At 44.4% G+C, this 12,387-nt stretch overlaps 1 protein-coding gene across 7 annotated transcripts in view; it reads left to right on the top strand.

Moving 5' to 3' along the window:
* Positions 1–553: 553 nt before the first annotated feature.
* TMC5 (transmembrane channel like 5) overlaps positions 554–12,387 on the top strand; it is a 67,378-nt gene continuing 55,544 nt past the window's right edge. The window contains exon 1 of one of the 7 annotated variants that reach the window (XM_038540229.1): positions 554–735. The gene's annotated coding sequence lies outside the window, so the exon portion shown is untranslated. The other 6 variants (XM_038540226.1, XM_038540231.1, XM_038540224.1 and 3 more) reach the window with 6 other exon arrangements.

Genomic DNA, 12,387 nt, shown 5'->3' with positions numbered 1-12,387 from the left:
ATTTTAAAATCTAATTATTTTTGTTTGTTGTTGTTGAGTTGTAGAAATTCTTTATATATTCTGGATATTAACTCTTTTTCAGATATATAGTTTGCAAATATTTCCCCCCATTCCTTAGGTTGCCTTTTCTGTTCATTATACATTTTATTTAATAGACCTCTCTCACCTGACAGCCCCAAAGTCACTGGCAGTATCTGTTTTGCCTACCATGCTATTTTCCCAGGTCTAGCTGTTGGAGGATGTCATGGAGGGAACATGAACACTAGCTGGCCCTTGAGCTTGCCCTGGGCAATTGCAGGCTCCGCTCCCTCCCCCTGGCCTTGGTATGTACATTCTACCCACTGTTCCCACAGTAGGAGCTAGTTTCAAGAATGCACACTTGAGAGAGTAAGGTGTTGTTGAAAATATCTGGACTTGATACATGACTGAACCCCATTAAGGCTTTTTTTTTTTTTTTAAAGATTTTATTTATTCATGAGAGACATAGAGATTGAGAGAGAGAAAGAGAGAGAGAGGCAGAAACACAGGCAGAGGGAGAAGCAGGCTCCATGCAGGGAGCCCGATGTGGGACTCGATTCTGGGTCTCCAGGATCAGGCCCTGGGCTGAAGGTGGCAGTAAACCACTGAGCCACCCAGGCTGCTCCCTCATTAAAGCTTCTATATAAACATTGAAGATTCTGGAAGGCTGGTACAGAGATCTACTTATCTTGCAACTGCCCAAGACAAGCCTTGTATGTAAGTTTCCCTTGCTTATTAAACCAGCCACTTATCAATCTGGAGTGGTTTGGCTCTTGGGTCTTTCTTTGTCCTCTATGTACAGGGCCAATCTCAGATTATACCTGGGAAGCTCCTGAATTTGCAAACCAGCACTTGCACCATGCCTGATTCATACCGGGTCTTCCCTAAGTATTTCCTGAAGGAAATAAGGGCTGAATAAATTGTAGAAGAGAACTGGGAGGGGATCCCTGGGTGGCGCAGCAGTTTAGCGCCTGCCTTTGGCCCAGGGCGCGATCCTGGAGACCCGGGATCGAATCCCACATCGGGCTCCCGGTGCATGGAGCCTGCTTCTCCCTCTGCCTGTGTCTCTGCCTCTCTCTCTCTCTCTCTCACTGTGTGCCTATCATTAATAAGTAAAATAAAATTTAAAAAAATTAAAAAAAAAAAAGAAGAGAACTGGGAGAGGTATTTGGGGGAAGAGCTTCAGGTTCTTGCCCAAGACCGGCAGTATCCAATAAAAGTTTAATAGGAGACACATAATTTTATTTTTTATTTAAAAAAAATTTTTTTGGTTTGGTTTTTAATATTTTATTTACTTATTCATGACAGACACAGAGAAAGAGAGAGAGAGGCAGAGACACAGGCAGAGGGAGAAGCAGGCTCCATGCAGGGAGACTTACGTGGGACTCAATCCTGGGTCTCCAGGATCATACCCCAGGCCGAAGGCAGCGCCAAACCACTGGGCTATCGGGGCTGCCGGAAGACACATAATTTTAAAGTTTCTAGTGGCTATATTTTAGAAAAGGAAAATTAAATTATTATTTAAAAATAATTAAAAATTAATTTTTATATAAAAATAATTAAAAATTAGTTTTATATAAAAATTAAATTATTATTTAGAAATCATTGTAACAATATATTTTATTTAACGATTATCAGTATCCAAATATAATCATTTTAACATGCAATCAACTTAATGCTTCTTAAGGAGTTTGAAAAAATGTGTGTGTGTGTTTTTTGGGGGGGTGTTTTTTGTTTTTTATTTTTTTATCCTATGTCTTAAAAACATCTCAGTTCATTGGTGCCACAATTTCAAATGCTGTGTTACTACATGTGACTAGTGGCCAATGTTTTGGAGAGCGCAACCGTAGCCTGTGCACCCTCTGGATCCTCTGGGTGCGGGCTCGCAGCAGCCGGTGCGCGCTTGGTGACGTTTGCCTGATGGAAGGAAACAATGAATGCAGTGCCTAGAGGTTTCTGATGCCAACAGGTGTACTAACCCAGCACTTGCAGGAACTTGGCTGGATTCCAAGAAGGCGATCTTGCCTCCAGGCAGGAAGTCCGGGGGTGGCACCAGGACCCGCAGCCCAGCTACCCACTGCCCAGGCCAGGGTTGGGTTGCCCATGTGCCTTGCAGGTGAGCAGACGTGGTAGCCCGGAGAGCCAAGCTCAGGGGACTCAAAGCCAGCGGAGGTGAGGTAGGTTCGCCAGGTGTTGGGGCCAGCTCTGGGACCGTCTTCTCAGGTATCCACCGAGACTCAGCAGCTCTGGAGCCTCCTCCCTGGCTCCGAGAGGTGACTGATGAAAAGAACCAGGTGTCTGTCCCCAACGTGGGGTGGCAGGGGGTTGGCCAGGGGGTGGCAGCTTTGGCGGGGGAGCAAGGAGTGAGCGGGGATGGGGTACAAGAAATGGGAGGATCCGTTTGGGGAATATAAAAAATGGTGAAAGGGAATAAAGGGGGAAAATAGTGAATAAAGGGAATAGAGAAAATGAGTGGGAAATATCAGAAAGGGAGACAGAACATGACAGACTCCTAACTCTGGGACACGAACTAGGGGTGGTGGAAGGGGAGGAGGGCAGAGGGTGGGGGTGACTGGATGACGGGCACTGAGGGGGGCACTTGATGAGATGAGCACTGGGTGTTATGCTATATGGTGGCAAATTGAACACCAATAAAAAATAAATTTATAAAAATTAAAAAACAAAACAAAAAGAAATGGGAGGAGAATCACCCCGGGGGTGGAATCTCGGAATGGGAGGATCCAGGTGGTGGCTCCCGCTTTGGGCAGCAAGGCGCTGACCTGGTTAGGACCCGGTTAGGGAATATAGGGAAGCCCCTGAACAGTATGTACAATCCGCCGCCCCCCCCCCCCCCCCCCCCCGCCCTGTGCAGCCTTCCTGGCAGCAGCAGGAGAGAAAGAATAACCACACCCAATTATCTGGCACTCACTCAACCATGCCCAGTCTGTGAGCTTGTCTCAGCGCCGGGTCAGATTTAGAGCTTGGCTTTGGAATCACACTATTAATGGGTTCTGCACCTTTGGGCAAGTTACTTACCCTCTCTGGGCTCTAGTGCTCACCTGTGTAAAAAGAAGCTCAAAATAAGATGTGTCTCCTGGGTTTCTGTGAACCTCGTGTGTGCTAGGGACCCAAAAAGCACTTTCTAAATGTTAGATGTTTGTTTTTCTCCTGGGACAGCCTCCTGAGATAGGGCCTCCTGGTTCTAGTATACTCATGAAGATATTTGGGCTCAGACAGGTTAGGTAACTTGTCCACAGCAATCAGATGGAAACAGTAGGATTTGAATTCAGGAAGTCGAACTCCAGAGATGGAGCATTAATGTCTAATCCAGGTCTCACTATTTCCTAGAAGGTTGAAGGGAGGTGGGGAAAAGCTGCTTCTGAGACCCCTTCTCCCTATCTGTGAAATAGGTACAGTACTGTAATAGTAAATAGCCTATGGGTTATTGTGAGGGTTAGAGTTAACACATAAGTGCATCCTTATGCGTGTGTGCATGCCACACGGGTAGGATCTTTTTGCTATTTTTGTTTGCAGATATGTCCCCAGTGCTTGGCACATGGTAATGCCCAGTAAACACTTGATGAGTGGAGAAAAAGCGCTTATTAGTTGTTATTCTTAAAACAATCCCTGGGGCAGCCCTGGTGGCTCAGCGGTTTAGTGCTGCCTTCAGCCCAGGGTATGATCCTGGAGACCCAGGATGGAGTCCCATGGGCTCCCCGCATGGAGCCTGCTTCTCCCTCTCCCTGTGCCTCTTTCTCTCTCTCTCTCTCTGTCTTTCATGATTAAATAAATAAAATCTTAAAAAAAAAAATCCCTGCTATCTCATACTCCTGATGAGGAAACTGAGGTTCAGGGAGATTAGGTCATTTGCCAGATGTTACACGGGTGGCTGGTAGAGGAGTCAACATTTGAACTCTGGTCTACGGATCGTAGCCTGCATGTCCTTGACGTTCTATTCACATTCCCTCATCTTGTAGTAGAGTGAATGTGGCAAGTTATTGCTCTTCTGGGTCTGTTTCCTTATCTGTAAAATGGGGACAATAAATGATAACTACCCCATATGGTTTTCTTCTGGGTCAAATAAACATAAAGCACTCAGAATAGTGCCTGGCACTTAGCAGATGCTCAATAAACATTCGCTACAGTGAATGCTATGACTTTCCACTACAAGAGTAGAGGGGAATGTTACAGCAGGTATGTTCATTTAGAGGAGACAGGGGAGAGTAGAAGTGGGAAGGGAGGGGAGGAGGTGACCAAGGAGCTTTCTTGCCTTGTGTGTAGTTCATAGAGCCAGACCCCTGTTTGCTATCCGGAACATTGCTAAGAATCCCCCTACACTCAGTGCAGAGTGAGATGTGTCACTCAATATCCTAGTCTCCATCTAATATACAAGGAGGCTGTTACTGGGAGCTTTTTGTTGTACAAAGAGGGCACAAGGTCCTCTGCTTCAGTACATGACCCACAGCAGCTGATGAGGCTTTTGGGGAGGAGGATTTCAGGTGGCAAGGACAATTACATAGTAGTTATTCTGGCTAGACCTGGATTCAAATATTGTCTTTAATTCCCAGCTCTGAGACTTTGACAAGCTGTTTTCTGAGCTTCAGTTCCCTGATCTGTAGGACAGGCGCAATATGTAAAAATATGGTGTAGTTTCTAGAAGTAAGGAAACCGAGGGGGAGAAAAATTTTCCTAGAGTAAAATGCAGAGGTGCTAATTTCCTTGTCTTATCAATGGGAATCAGGAGATACTATCCAGAGTTTGTGGCACATTATATCAATAACAAAGGTGGTTCTTAACTGGGGATGGTTTTCCCTCCTAGAGGATACTTGTCCATTCCTGGAGATATTTTGGGTTGCCCACAGCTTGTGAGGTTTGTAATGGGGTGTGTCCTACTGGCACCTAATGGATGAAGGCTGGGGATGCTGCTAAGCATCCTCTTATACTCAAGACAGCCCCGTGACCAAGCCTATCTCGCCCAAAATATCAGTAGTGCTGAGGTTGAGAAACCCTGACTTATCCCTACAAGAGATTTACTGATTTGTCCTTTTACTTTGGATTCCCATCTGGCTCAGCTCCATACTGATTGGCAGGCAGGATTCTGCAATCCAGGTGTTCCGCAAGTGCTGAGGGCTAATAAGCCCACTGAAGGTAGAGTGTATTGTCCCCATTTTGCAGAGGAGGGTGGGGAAAAATGAGGTTCCAAAGGATAGAATTGTAGAGCCTCAGAGGGGTAGAGTTGCAGAGCACTAGAGTCAGGGTCTGATGCAAATTAGCTTGTTGTGAAATGTGGGGCTGGTTCCAGGCTGCCTGTCCTTTATCTCTGGAAGGGACGTGCCAGCAGGATTATGGAGTTAGTAATGTCTGAATGTTGCCCTAGGGGCATTACCTGCAAAACAAAGAGACCAGTGCTTGAGGGTGTCTAGCAGAGCGTCATGTTGTAGAAGAATGCTTTGGTGAATACATGAAAAGATAGGCTCTTTCCACTCCACTTCACTCTCTGGGATTAAAAAAAAATCAGCCTAGTTACTTCCTTATGGTGTCTAAGAGATAAAATAACCTCTAGAAAGGACTTTGCTCTTTATAGTGTACTGATGCCAAAAGAACATTGTTGGGAGGGCAGAGCTGGGGTTCAGGAAGAAAGAAATACACAATTTGGGCTCCTAGGCAGGGCTTCTTTGCAGATTCAGTACACAGGGGCCACGGCACAACCATGACATTGGGGATCAAGGACCAATCTTCACTTTAAGTGAGTGTGACCTGGTTATTTATTGGCTGGCAGCAAAGGGAGAGAGGATACCTAGGGTGGTATCAAACTGCCAGGAGCTGGTAAATATCCCGTCTGGAGGCTGAGTGGCAGGCCCAGCACGGTGAGTAAGAGCAAGCAGAGCTGTGTCTCAGGCACAAGAAGATGGGCTTTATGGGTTAGTGTTATAAAAAAAAAAAAAAAAAAAAAAAAAAAAAGATCCGCTGTCTCCATAGAGTGGAGAGGAAACGCCAGAACAGATGGAGGGCAGGTAAGAAAGACGTTTTGTGGTTGTTGTTTGTGGTGTATTTTTTTTTTTTTTTTTTTACGATTTTATTTATTTGAGAGAGAAAGAGTACACATGCGTACAAGTTGGGGGAGGGACAGAGGGAGAGGAAGAGAGAATCCCAAGCAAACTCTCTGCTAAGCTTGGAGCCAACTCAGGACCCTGAGATCATGACCTGAGCTAAAATCAACAGTTGGAGGCTTACCTGACTGAGCCACCCAAGCACCCCAAGTGTTTGGAAAGTGGTGTGGGGGTCACAGAAATGATAGAGAACCATTGGGAATGTGCCATAGGAGGAGGCAGGAACAAGCTGTCCTATTGCTTATTACCAGATGCCAGGTACAGAATAAATATACAATAAATACTTGTCACAGGGAAGAATGACTATGGGGAAACGGGAAGCAAGGCTTAGCAAGCTCTGGAGCTGTCTGCCTGAATCAAAATCTGTAGTTCCTTGGGTCCTGCTGTGCCACTGTGGGTGAGTTATTGTACCTTTCAGGGTTCAGTGTGCTTGTCTGTAGAATGTATGCCAAGAGCTCCCACCTTCCCCGGTGGAAATAAGGGTTAATAAGAAAATATGGTGCACTGTAAGCCACTCAGTAAATATTATCTCTAACTTCCCATCTTCCTCTTTGTCCTTCTCTTCTTCCTCTGATTATGATGATGATGATCCAAGTTCAGTCAGAGATGCACAGGTTAGAATCCCATCTGCCATTTGCCTCTGTTTAGCTTTGTGACCTTGGGGAAATTACTTAACCCTCTCTGGGCCTCAATGTAATCATCATAAAGTGAGGATAATACTTCTCCATAAAGTTGTTGGAGGATACAATTGCTAATGCATGGGAGGGGCATAACATGGTGCCTGGCACTCAGGTAGATCCTCAATAGATAGTGCTGTCTTTATGCTTATTGATATTGTTGTCTGACTAGGTTCCTTCTGCCCTGGAGAGGCAAAGAAGAGCTCAGTGGATATGGATGTTAAAGAAGTAAGGTCTATAATCATGCTTTGCTGGGTAGACCTGGATTCTGGCTAGGAGGAATCCCCAGGAGGAAGGGTCAGGTTGAAGGCATAAACTTCTTTCTAGAAGTTCGGTGAATAACACCATGGCTTATGTTTGCCAAGAGTTCCCAGAATGGTGTGCCGGAAGTCTGGATTATATTACTGCTCAGGCTATTTTCATCCACCTCAGGTTCAATGTTCCCAGAGATAAACCCAAGTTGATGCAATGCTAATCATCAGTAGGATCATTTCTAGAAAGAACACTCCTCAAATAACAGAAAAGAAGTAAGGAGTGGGGTAGGATTTCTGCATTTTAACGAATGTCAGAACAAACAAGTTCTGTTTTCTATGGCATTTAAATCAGGGTGGGTATCATTTAAAAGAAGAGCAGAAAGTTCTATTTCTATAAGTTCACAAGAAGAACTGGAAGTCCAGAGTTGTTCCCAATCTTTCATCTGTTAGAACCCCCAATAAATGAAATTTCATGGCTCTCCAAAGGAGAGGTAGAATTTTCTCCTGTTTCAGAGACTTAACTTATAAATTGTATGATCAGAGGAAAGCCCTTATAGAAGAGGAGGTAGGTGGAAATCCCAGGAAGATGGTTTAATTTGTGTACCGCCCTTCCCACCAAACTGTCATTCTGGGGACTCATGAAAGGCCTGGATTGCAGAGTCCTGTCTGCCAGTCACTGTGGAACCGAGCCAATTTGTAACAATCCTACAAATCAGACCTCCTGAACCTGGTTTGGGGCTTCTGGGTGGCTCAGTGGATTAAGTGGCTGCCTTCAGCTCAGGTCATGATCCTGGGGTCCTGGGATAGAGCCCTGTGTCAGGCTCCCCACTCCATGGGGAGTTGGCTTCTCTCTCTCTCTTTCCCTCCCCTTGCTCATGCTTTCTTGCTCTCTTTCTCAAATAAATAAGAGAAATCTTAAAAAAAAAAAAAAATCCTGGTTCTTTATTGAAATGTTCTTTCAATGAAAGCATGTTCTTTCATGTTCTTTAAAGTGTGTTCTTTATTGAAAATGTTGATATTCTAGTCACTGTGTTTTTTGCATTATTTCCAGTTTTTAAAAATATTACATAAGATAGTATTTATCTAGGTTATGGGGATTTTTGATACTCCCCCTTAAATTTGTGTCCCAGACAAACTCCTTACTTCTTCACTCTGCTCCTGGCCATGCTGCAAATAACACTGAATCTAGAAACTTCCCAAGCTTAACCTCATGCTTACCCAGCATGAGCAAAAAGATGTTTAAGTACAAGATGTGGATGTTGAGCAAATGAATTGAAAAAGAAAATTTGCTTCCTTGAGAGAAAGGGGCATTTACAATACTGTATTCCACTCTTTGTTGGCTGTGTTCTCTGGCCAGGTGTTACTGAACCTCTCTGTGCCTCAGTAAAATAAGTATGAGTAAAATAAGAATAGTAGGGGATCCCCGGGTGGCTCAGCGGTTCGGCGCCTGCCTTTGGCCCAGGGTGCGATCCTGGAGTCCCGGGATCAAGTCCCGCATCAGGCTCCCAGCATGGAGCCTGCTTCTCCCTCTGCCTGTGCCTCTGCCTCTCTCTCTCTCTATCTGTGCCTATCATAAATAAATAAATCTTTAAAAAAATAAAATAACAGCATTTGCTAAGGCTGTGTGTGGTAAGGATTTAATGAGTTAATACCCATCAGGTTCTTTTTTTTTTTTTTTAACCGTTTTGTTTTTTTTTTTTAAAGATTTTATTTATTTATGCATGAGAGACACAGAGAGGGAGAGAGAGAGGCAGAGACACAGGCAGAGGGAGAAGCAGGCTCCATGCAGGGAGCCCGACATGGGACTCGATCCCAGGTCTCCAGGATCACACCCTAGGCTGAAGGCGGTGCTAAACCGCTGAGCCACCTGGGCTGCCCTACCCATCAGGTTCTTATAACAATGCCTGGCACACACATATTGGTTGTTTTGTTATCATTGGTTTCTTTTTTATTTATTTATTAAAATTTTATTTATTCATGAGAGACACACAGAGGCAGAGGGAGAAGCAGGCCCCCTGCAGAGAGCCCAATGCGGGGACTTGATCCCAAGGACCCCAGGATCACCACCTGAGCCAAAGGCAGATGCTCAACCACTGAGCCACCCAGGTGCCCTGTTATCATTGGTTTCAGCTTCTGTTTTTCTTTCTCCAGATCTAGAACCACAATACTGGGGTTGTAAAATATGCTGGTTGTTTAAATAGGCATTATATGGATTAGTATGAGGATCTGAATTAGTCTGATTAAGAACTAAGCTTCTAGTCCCAGAGGTGGATCTAGAAGGGAGTTCTTTTTCCTCTCAGAGAGGCTTGCCCCAGACCCCAAATCACAGGGTATGGATAGAACTCATCCTAGCTTTACTGTCCTCTCCTGCCTTTCTGAAACCCAGTGGTAGAGAAAGCAGTAGAGCCACAGGGGACCTTAAGGTTTATCATTTTCCCTGCTCCTGGCAGGATTCTGAGCACATGGATGGTGGCAAAGGGGATGAGGAGGGGTTCCCACAGCCTTTAGGTTTCCAGAAAGTGAGATCCTTTCTTGAGTTGCAGAGGAGGCCACTCCTTCTAGCAGGTCTCAATGGATTCAAGAGCCATTATATGAATCTTGTGTTGTCTCTGGCTCTCCCAGAGAGGTCCTTGTTCTTCTGGGGCAGGTTGGAGCAGTGCAGCCATGCAAGAAGGCACTAAGCTGCCTGGGTGTCAGCAACTCACTACTTTCTCCTTCCCACCTCTGTGTACCTGCTCTTTGCAGCTTCCATTAACTGGCTGCTCTGCAGTGATTCTCAAACCTTGGCATACAGAAGAATTTCCTGGGAAACCTGATAAAAAGGCAAACTATCAGGTCCCATTGCACACCCAGTGAATAGAAACTTGTGGGAATGGGACATGAGCTAAAGTTGTTTTCCTGAGACTGACAGGTTCCTAGGACATGGAACTTCCAGTGCTAAAACCAAGAAAGTTTTGGGTAAACTGGGACTAGTAGGTCATTGACAATCCACAGCCCTTATCTCCAGCAAGCTCCCAAGTGAGTCTCCTGGGTTCCCCAGCTTGATGTACACTGATCAGTGAAGTTTTATTTATTTATTTTTAAAGATTTATTTATTTGAGAGAGAAAGACATGGAGGAAAGGGCAGAGGGAGAAGGGGAGAAAATCTCTCAATGCTGGGCTTGATCTCACCATCCAGAGATCATAACCTGAGCTGAAATCAAGAGTCTGATGCTTAATTGACTGAGCCACCCAGGCACCCCTGATTAGTGAAGCTTTAAATATTGGAGTTCCTAGGGCACCTGGGTGGCTCAGTCAGCTAAGCATTTGCCTTTGGTTCAGGTCATGATCTCAGGGTCCTGGGATTGAGCCCTGCATCAGGCTCCCAGCTCAGTGGGGGGTCTGCTTCTCCCTTTCCCTCTGTCCCTCCCTATCACCCACTGTGTTCTCTCTCTTGCTCTGTACTCTGTCTTTCAAACAAATAAAATCTTAAAAAAATATATTGGAGTTCCTTTAAGCTTTATTCTTCCCTAGACTTGAACTGCAAGATGCATGGTATAGAATGATTTCATCATCATAGAATGTTCTATTAGACAGTATTGCCCTAGATGATCTCCTCTATAAGGGGCTTTCTCAACCTCACCACTATTAACATTTTGAGTCAGATAATTCTCTGGGGGGACTATTCTGTACATCACAGGATATTTAACAGTATCCCTGGCCTCCACCTACTGCCAATATCATATACCTCACCCCAAGTTGTGAGAGAACAAGAAAGGCTTCCAGATGTTGTGAAATGTGCTATCTGGAGGCAAAACTGTACTGATTGAGAATCAATGTCCTAGATACATGACTTCTACCAATAATCTAAGAGAAGAAAAACCAACCACACACCCTGTGCTTCAAACAGAGCATGGGCACCTGAATGCAAATGCCATCTTGCAATTCCCTTGCATCAGTCTGCTTTATATCTAAGGCCTGTGGGCCTCACCTACTTTGAGGATGGTCTTATATACAAGATGGTCTTGTTACAAAATGTCATTTGTGGAGCCCCTGGCTGGCTCAGTTGGAAAAGAATGTGACTCTTGATCTTGGGGTTGATGTTTGAGCCCCACATTGGGTGTAGAGATTACTTAAATAAATATATTTTTAAAAAATGTCATTTGCATGGAGAGGGATTGAGTTCTGGTTATAAAATGAGTGAGATTCCTGGAAAGAATTTGGGGAGTTCTGAGGGAGTGCAGAGACTTTTCATCAAGAATGGATTATAGTTTGAAAAAAATAAAATGAGGAGGTATCTTAGCCAGTGTAATGAAATTTGGGGGCCTTCAAAACATCCATGTAATTAAAAGAATGATCCTATCTTAGCTTTTTCTTGAATTTTCCTCTAAAGATTTTGTTAAAGATTTTATTTCTTTGTGAGAGACACAGAGAGAGAGGCAGAGACATAGGCAGAGGGAGAATCAGATTCCCTATGGGGAGCCGGATGTGAGACTTGATGCCAGGACCCTGGGATCATGACCTGGGACAAAGGCAGAAACTCAACCAGTGAGCCACCCAGGTACCCCTCCTCTGAAGATTAATTGGTGACATTTGTCAGCTCTATCATCCAAGTTTCCCAAATTATTGTAAATATGTGTTAGAATCATCTTAATTTGGTGTTATAAAAAGCATTTGCAACCTCCACAGTAAATGTAGCACATTAGACCATTCTCTGGGTGGATTTTTGCCATGTCTAGGTGATATCTTCATGAGATTAAAGTTCCAGTTCATTTGGCAGCCTCTGACTCTTTCTCACATGTTAAGCAAGCTAAAAATCTTAAATTCTTGTTTTAAAAAAATATTTGGGGATCCCTGGATGGCTCAGCAGTTTAGTGCCTGCCTTCGGCCCAGGGCGTGGTCCTAGAGTCCCGGGATTGAGTCCTACATTGGGCTTCCTGCATGGAGCCTGCTTCTTTCTCTGCCTGTGCCTCTGCCTCTCTCTCTCGCTCATGAATAAATAAAATAAAATCTATAAAAACATATATATATATATTTATTTATATTAGAGAGAGCGAGAGAGTGGGGGAAGGAGCAGAGGAGGAGGAGGAGGGAGAGGGAGAGAGAGAATCTCAAGCAGACTACATGCCCATTGCAGAGCCCTACATGGGGGGCCAATCCCATGATTCTGAGATCATGACTTGAGCTGAAACCAAGATTCTGATGCTTAACAGACTGAGCCACCCAGGTGCCCCTCTTTTTGCAGTCATAAAATATAATTACCATTCTTTGGGAATTAAGTAAATGTCTTAAAAATTAAATTATTTTATGAAGGGCAAACATAAAGGACAGGAAGATATACTGACTTAG

This window comes from Canis lupus, chromosome 6 (assembly GCF_011100685.1).
Source record: "Canis lupus familiaris isolate Mischka breed German Shepherd chromosome 6, alternate assembly UU_Cfam_GSD_1.0, whole genome shotgun sequence".
NCBI classification, from domain to species: domain Eukaryota; kingdom Metazoa; phylum Chordata; class Mammalia; order Carnivora; family Canidae; genus Canis; species Canis lupus.
This window is presented reverse-complemented; position numbering and strand designations above follow the sequence as displayed.